Genomic DNA, 10000 nt, shown 5'->3' on the forward strand with positions numbered 1-10000 from the left:
ACAACAACAACAACAGCTACTACTACTACTACTACTACTACCACTACTACTAACACCACCACCACCGCCACTACTACTACTACTACTACTACTACTACCGACGCTGCTGCTGCTGCTGCTACTCTCTATCTTCATCACTTTTTTCTTGTTCATCGTTTTCTTCTTCATCATCATCATCACCATCAACATCATCATCATCATCATCATCAACATCATCATCATCAACGTTTTCTACTTATTATTATTATTATTGTTATTATTATTATTATTATTCCACTTTTTCCTCTTGTTCTTTCTCGTCTACTTATTTCTTACGTCTTCCTCTTCTTTTTCTTCATCTTGTTGTTGTTATTGTTGTTGTTGTTGTTCTTCTTCTTCTTCTTCTTCTTCGTCTTCTTCTTCTCGGGGAAAACCTGCACTGTTGTCTTTTCTTGATAGTTAATCCTGTCAGATGTGGAAGATCTATTCGTGCGATAACGCGTCTACAAAAGAAACTGGAGACTCACAGCTACTTATAAGTGCACACACACACACACACACACACACACACACACACATACACGCACGCACGCGCACATGCACACACACGCACAGTGCATACGTATATAAGCATGTACAACAATAGAACACAAACACACAAACGCACGCAATCACATTTCTCTACAAGCCCAATATACACCTTCAAAATCACGCAGACTCTCTTCTCCATGTGTGCATGTTTGTGAGTAATTTTTTATTAGTGCGATGTATATATGTATATACGTATGTGTATGCACACACAAACACACACAAACCCCAAAACACACACATACAAACCCCAAGACACACACACACACACACAAACACACAAACACACACACACACAGATCTATCTATACGTTTTACTATTCTTGTGTAACTTCAGATATGTGCACATGCATGTATATTTAAGCACAAACTCATACATTCGCATATATATATATATATATATATATATATATATATATATATATATATATATATATATATATAAATATATATACGTATATAACTACTGAGGTGTATATGTATAGCTATATATATAAATATATATATATATATATATATATATATATATATATATATATATATATATATATATATATATATATACATACATACATACATATATATATATATATATATATATATATATATATATATATATATATATATATATATATATATATATATATATAGATATATACATACATACGTACATACATACATACATACATACATATATATATATATATATACATACATACACACACACACACACATATACTGATATATATATATATATATATATATATATATATATATAGATAGATAGATAGATAGATAAATAGATATACATATGTGCATGGGTGGATGCATGTGCGTATATATATGTAGAAATATAAGATTAAAAACACAGAGCTTCGCATTTGTCATAAAATCATTAGACGAAAACAACTGTATTGAATTCAAGTTCACTTGCAACTTAGATTACAAATAGAAAGTCTATCGCATACAACGGGGCACACACAACATACATGCTCATACAAACACATACACTCACATGCACACACAGAGACATATATATATATACATATATATATATATATATATATATATATATATATATATATATATATATATATATATATATATATATATATATATATATATATATATATATATGTATGTATGTATGTATATGTGTGTGTGTGTGTGTGTGTGTTTGTATGTGTGTGTGTGTGTGTGTGTGTGTGTGTATGTAGCTGAGCACGAACCGTCCTGGCACTGCTGTTGTGGCATCTCCAAATTACCGTCGCTGGTTTGACGCTGTCTTATTTGACATCAGACGTTTCAATGTCTCACGCGTATTATATTCCACCAATTTTCTCTGTCTCTGTCTTTCTCTCTATTTCTCACTCTCTCTCTCTCTCTCTCTCTCTCTCTCTCTCTCTTTCTCTCTCTCTCTCTCTGATAAGATGTGTAAGAATGTTCCTCTGCTTGTGTGATGAGATGGAAGTCTTCGATTATATTATTAGCATTGTTCTTCAATTGTTAAAATGTGAAGTCACTCTGTTTCTCTCTCATTGTTTCTCTCACTCTTTGTGTTTGCATACATGTATTTCTCCGCATGGGTATGTGTGCCTGTATGTGTGAGTGTGGGTGTGTGTTAACTTTCCATACCGAAAAGTACTGTCTCTAAATTGTCGTGTCCCATCCTCTCATTCTGTATATATATATATGTTTACATATACCCCAGAATGAAATAGAATTGTAGAGAAAAGCTAATAACAAAATTAGATACATGAAACAATTGTGCGTAAGTTTAGTCAAAGCCTTCATCAGCTGTCGATTGTTTATCATAATACTTTCGATATCTTCCATCAATATTGTCCAATCCTTCGGTGTCAAGAGAATTTGTGCTGATATGGCTGCAGAACTTTACACTTGTAACTAGGAGAAAATGACACAAAAAATGCCCAAAGGAGCATCAAATGGCTGTGCCCCAGTATGGCCATAACCACTGTGTTGGAACTCGTAAAAGAAGAAAGAATACCAATACAGTGAGGGAATTTATATATAAAACAACGAGAGAAATGCATACACACACACACACACATACGCATACACACACACAAATATATATACAATAATCCCACAACTGTCGCGAGTGTTACGTCCCAAATACCCCTGCAATATGTCTAAGTAGAAACAGTACTGTACTGTATATTATTATTATTATTTTTATAATTTTCATACATTTATTTTATTATAAATGCAAAACAACGCCATGGAGGAATCGACGTAAGATTAAGTAATAAACCGCGATAGGTGAACCGCGATAGGTGAACCGCGATTTGGCGAGGGATTACTGTATATGAATATATATATGTATGCGTGAGTGTGTGTGTGAGTGGGTGCATATGTGTGTGTGTGTGTAGCTAGTTAAAGCGTGTATATGTTCATGTGTATTTGTTTATATTCTTTTATTCTTTCACCTGTTTCAGTCATTTGACTGCGGCCATACTGGAGTACCTCTTTTGTCGAGCAAATTGACCGCAGAACCAAAGCTCAGTACTTATTTTATTGAACCCTTTTGCCGAACCGCTAATTTACGGGGACGTACGTAAACACTCCAGCATCGGTTGTCAAACGATGCTGTTGTGTATGTTGTGTACAATTACAGAATATTTTCAACAAAAACCCTTGATTGTATCCTGCCATGCTTGGAGCCCAACCGTTGGAAACGTTATGAATAAAAGTTAGGGGGTATATATACATACGTCCCCCAGACTTTGCGGAAACAACGGACTACAAACAAGTTTTTGAAAGATATCTGGACGGAAGCATATAATTAGTGGGTCCTTTGCTGCCATACCCAATTATTCATATAGGCCTTTATCTTTAGGACAGCAAGAAAAAAAATCTTGAGCGGCGAAAGGCTGTTTTAGGATGTTAGACGTATCAGAACTGTCTCTACTTTTCTGTATTAGAAATTAGTATTATCGTCCGGCTGCGGAGACATCATGTCTGTCAAAATTTGTTGCGTTGTATTACAGTTCCTCCTTAATGCATGGCAAAACACAAATGAGGGCAGTCGCTATCATGGGATTACATATGGAACTCGTGCGACACAGTGTCGAAATTAATGGGCAATACCATAATTTATGAACAGGGTAATATGTTTCCACATTGCAGGTTTAAATATATTTGACTTTTGTACTTTTAATGTTCCTGCGTTTCGGTGGACGTGGACTCTGCCATCAGAAAAATGAATCTTTATCTTCCTTTTTATCAATTCCATATTGTTCCTCAAATCACCCCTTTAGCCATATCCATATCGGTGCCAGCCTCTACAATTAAATCCTAATCAGTAATCCCTCGACTATCGGGCGTGTTACGTTTCAAATGCCTCCGCGATAGGTGAAAATCCGCAAAGTAGAAACAGTACTGTATATTTTTAAAATTATTTTTATCATTGGTATATGTATATATATACATATATATATATATATATATATATATAGACACACACACACACACACACACACACGCACACACACACGCACACACACACACACACACATATATATATATATATATATATATATATATATATATATATATATATATATATATATATATATATACACACATACATATATACATACATAGATGTATATGATTTCAGAAAATATGGCTGTCATTTCTGGCATGGTAGAAAGACGTTTGTTTCACATTTCTCTTTTCTGGAATATAAAGGTCACAGCACTCTAATGCTCTTTCAACAGAAAATACATAAAAATGAGTCGCAAGAATTTGTGCAAAATAGTGATAATTTGAATTTAAAAAACGCAGTTAATTAATTTCGTGAAACTGGATCAGATTCATTGCTGATATTTTTTTTTTCTTTATATATTCTAGTTTCATATTATTTTTTTATTCCCTTCAAAATAAATACAATCTTTGTATCCTGGCATGTAATGTCGCGTCCCTCTGTTCATCTAGCTTAGCCGACATTATTAAGCGCTCGGATTTCTAGCAATGTTATCTGCGTTAGGAAAAACATATCTTGTCACCAATCTAGAAGGAAATTATATTTTTGTCTGTTAAACATTCAACCTTACTTCCGGTGCGCTGGTACTTCTTGGCTGGTTCAACACACGAAAAACAACACCGTCTTGCAGGACTTTGTAGACAGTAGGCGTTAAGGAAAAGGACCCTTATGTATGTATATATGTATGTATGTAAGATTTTCCTTTGAGTTTAATTTAAGTTCTTCTTCAGAAAGTTCAAGCCGGTTGCAAACAAGGCAATAAGATTTTTTGTGTTAAAAGTGTTCCCGATGTTTTTAAATATGTGATTAAGTTGGTTTGTTGGTTGAACTATGATGCAAACATCCACGTGTGTGCATCTATTCAAATCTAAAATCTTAGCTGCAAATTTTTGGAATGTTTTACACATCTTCACTATGCCACAGATAGAATGTATTTGGAAAAATTGCGTTAGTTTTTCTTTTTTTTTTGCTCATTTTCCATAAAAAGAAAGCGCTTCTTGGTCTTTGTGCAAATAAGTATGTATGCATATATATATGTATGTATGTATGTATGTATGTATGTATGGTAGATAGCTCCGATGAGAGCTCAATTAGGCTCAAAAACCGATTTAGGCTGTTCATCAGTTTTTAGAGAAATATAGATTAAGTGCCAGGCTTTTGAAAATAGGTACTGGAGTCGATTCGTTTGACTAAAATTCTACAAATTGGTACTCCAGCATGGCCATGGCCGTAGTCAAGTAGCGGAAACAAATAAAAGATGTGTGTGTGTGTTTGTGTGTGAAAGAGAGAAAGAGACAGTGTATGTATGTGTATATATATATATATATATATATGTATATATATATATATATATATATATATATATATATATATATATATATATATATATATATATACATACATATATGCGATGGGCTTCTTTCAGTTTCCGTCTACCAAATCCACTCACAAGGCTTTGGTCGGCCCGAGGCTATAGTAGAAGACACTGGTTGGTAAGCAAGCTACTTACCACACAACCATTCCAATATATATATATATATATTATTTTGTTTAAAAGAGTTCCAACACTGTCTGTTTTTTATGTTTTATTTATATTCCTGCAGAACCAATGTGGGGTATAGAATATGGAATATACAATATATAATATAAAATAAAATAAAATAAAAATGGATGGCACCATGAAAGAAAGTATTGAATGTAGATGAAATATTGAGTGTTCAATATAAAGGATCAAATATATAAATATAAATATATAAAGGCGACTCGAGTTTCAGGGCTATTTCCCTTCGTCATGGTCCGTATGACAGACTAAACATATGTATGTATGTATGTCCGTGTAGACTGTGTGGTAACACTCACCACGAATTACTGACATCCTTTTAAGAAATAAGCTAATCAGATATTTTATCGTATCCATTTTACATCCCACGACAACTTACATTCCGTTATCGCAATTATTTCCTGTACAAATCTTTTTACATTGTATTTTATTAAAATAACAGCAACGCTAAGAACAACGATAAAAATTACTAGGAAGAGACAACAATACTAATAGTAAATATGTGGTATATAATGACTTGCCTGTGAAGGCGCAATGGCCCAGTTGTTAGGGCAGCGGACTCGCGGTCATAGGATCGAGGTTTCGATTCCCAGACCGGGCATTGTGAGTGTTTATTGAGTGAAAACACCTAAACCTCCACGAGGCTCCGGCAAGGGATGGTGGCGAACCCTGCTGTACTCTTTCACCACAACTTTCTCTTACTTCCTGTTTCTGTTGTACCTGTATTTCAAAGGGGCCAGTCTTGTTACACTCTGTGTTACGCTGAATATCCCCGAGAACTACGTTAAGGGTACACGTGTCTGTGGAGTGCTCAGCCACTTGCACGTTAATTTCACGAACAGGCTGTTCCGTTGATCGGATCAACTGGATCCCTCGACGTCGTAAGCGACGGAGTGCCAACGATGTATGTATATATATATGTATGTATGTGTCCCAGCATGGCCACAGCTCATGAGCTGAAACTAGTTAAAATGATAAAATAAAATGAATGTGTATATATATATATATATATATATGTATGTGTGCTTGTATCCTTGTATATATCCATGTGTGTGTGTGTGTGTGTGTGTGTGTGTGTTACTCCCCACGGCTTGAGAACCAGTTTTGGTTCGTATCCGTCCTCATTACCGAACGGTTTGGGAAAGGTATTGATAGAACAAGTACGAAGCGTAGAAACGAATAGCTGAAGGAATTGGGCCGATTTCTGCTGTTAAACTCACCGAGGTGTTGCCCCAGAATTGCCGCAGCCCAATTACTGAAACTAGAAAAGAATAAAAGACAAAAGATTACGGTTTAAGTTGGTTTAAGTCTTAGCAAAGAAGGAACCATTTTCATTTATGTTCCAAGTCTTTGAGATTATTAATTTGTCAAAAACTGATACAGACGGATTTATATTTTAAAATAACCTTTAAATTTTATTTAATTATAAACTCGTAGATATACAAGGTATTAATAGGGTGGAAATTCGGTAGATTTTAATTAAATTTAAATTAACTGTAAAAGTATATACGATGGAGTGACTTATGTTTTGTGTTTCCAGGATTAATGAGCATAATTATTCTAATTAATTGTGATAAAATTGAAATGTATTGAAACGAAGTACAGAAGAAAAGAAAAAATATAGCCTTTATAGTCAGGAATAATTGTAGATTGTACAAGCTTGTAATTTCTCAAAGTAGAAAACGTTGGACGACAAGCTGTGATGTACTGAAATAAAGAAGCGCAATGGCCGAGTGGTTAGGGCAGCGGACTCGCGGTCATAGGATCGCGGTTTCGATTCCCAGAACGGGCGTTGTGAGTGTTCATTGAGCGAAAGCACCTAAAGCTCCACGAGGATCCGGCAGAGGATGGTGGCGAACCCTGCTGTACTCTTTCACCAGAACTTTCTCTCACTCTTACTTTCTGTTTCTGTTGTACCTGTATTTCAAAGGGGGCAAGCCTTGTCACATTCTGTGTCACGCAGAATCTCACCGAGATCTACGCTAAGGGTACACATGTCTGTGGAGTGTTCAGCCACTTGCACGTTGATTTCACATGCAGGCTGTTCCGTTGATGGGATCAACTGGAACCCTCGTCATCGAAACGACTGAAATAAGTTGTAGTGAAGCATAATAAATTTATACCTTTAGAAATAATCTGGACCCTATCAAATGCAACTACCCCACATTTTGGCCAGAAGAGAAGACCGGAGCAACGTGAAATAAAGTGCCTTATTCAAAGACACAACCCGTCGCCGCGGGGTATCGAACTCGTGGCCTTACGACTGGAAACCGAATACTCCAAACACGCGTATGCAGAGTAGTTTTTAGAAGAGTTACATAAATGAAAATTTAGTTTTATTGAATTTTTTTTTATTTCAAGGAAATAAACATTTTTTTTTTTTTTGGAAAATTAGTTTGGGTTTCAACACTTTACATAAGAACCAAGAAATTTGATGAAAGTCAAAGAAGAAAATTATTGTAAGTACGCCATATTTCCTGATAATACCCAGGGTGGTAAGTTCACCATCATAGAAAAACATATACACAGACACACACGTGTATATGTGTGAGCGTACATATACATACATATATATTTATATACATACATGTGTGTGTGGAGCCGTGCTCATGGCTGCGCATAAAAATTTCAAATAATTTAGAAATTTAGACATTTATAAGTTCATTTTCTCTTAACGCCATGTCTGTTTTTCAGTTTATATACTCCCCCTCCCACCTTTTTTATTCACTCTCTCCCGCCTCTTGTTTTAGCATTCTCCTCCTCCACTCTCTCTTCTCTCGTTCTTTCTTTCCTTCTCTCCCTCTCTTACTTTTTCCCACCTCCTTTTCCTCCCCTTTTCTCTCTCCTCTACCACACGTATATATGTATTTATGTATGTATGTAAGTCTATATATGAATGTGTGTATATGTATATATATATATATATATATATATATATATATATATATATATATATATATATATATATATATATATATATATATATATATATATGTACACACATACATATTTATGTATGTATGTAAGTCTATATATGAATGTGTGTATATGTATATATATATATATATATATATATATATATATATATATATATATATATATATATATATATATATATATATATATATATATATGTACACACATACATATTTATGTATGTATGTAAGTCTATATATGAATGTGTGCATATGTATATATATGTATATATATATATATATATATATATGTACACACATACATATTTATGTATGCATGTAAGTCTGTATATGAATATGTGTGTGCGTATATACATATATACATATATGTATATATATATATATATACATACATATTTATGCATGTATGTAAGTATATATATGAATGTGCGTATATATGTATATATATGTATACACACACATACTTACATACGCATATGTGTATGCATATATCAATATATATACGTGCATACACACACACATATATGTATATACATATGCATATATACACAGACACACACAAACATACTCTCACACACACACATATATATATACATACGTATATACATATGTATGTGTATATATATATATATATATATATATATATATATATATATATATATATATATATATATATGTATATATATATATATATATATATATATATATATATATATATATATATATATATAAATGCACGCTCGCATTCGCTCACCTTCACAAGGCTAATGCTTCCCTCATTCTCAGAGGAATACAATAATTCTACAGCTGTCTCCCTCCCCCTCTCTTTCTCTCTAACACACACACACTCTCTCTCTCTCACCTTCACCATTTCTTTCCTACTCATTCATCTCTCTCCCACACACTTACACACCGTCTGTACTGCTCTCACCACCACTGTCTTTAATCAAAGTATTTACTTTTTTACTTTAGTAAGACTTAAACTGGTTCACCGTTAACATTTTCCGCTTGTTAGGGACGCTTTTGATGAATCCCAGGAGGTGTGTCTGGAGGTTTGGGTTTTAATATAGAGGCGCCTGTCTTCCCTGAGGCGCAGGGCTCAACACTCACTCACATGTAGTTGTACTTCCGTTCCTATATATATATATTATGCACCAATGTAAACTAATATCCTTATATACCATTCTGTTCTCTCCTTCTGTAGTTCTTTCATGTGTATGTATATCTACGTATATCCGTACATGCATATTTACATATATGTATATATATATATATATATATATATATATATATATATATATATATATATATATATATATATGTATATATATATATATATATATATATATATATATGTATGTATATATATATATATATATATATATATATATATATATATATATATATATATATATATATATATATATT

Source organism: Octopus bimaculoides, chromosome 8 (genome assembly GCF_046866305.1).
Source record: "Octopus bimaculoides isolate indiv1 chromosome 8, ASM4686630v1, whole genome shotgun sequence".
NCBI classification, from domain to species: Eukaryota; Metazoa; Mollusca; class Cephalopoda; order Octopoda; family Octopodidae; genus Octopus; species Octopus bimaculoides.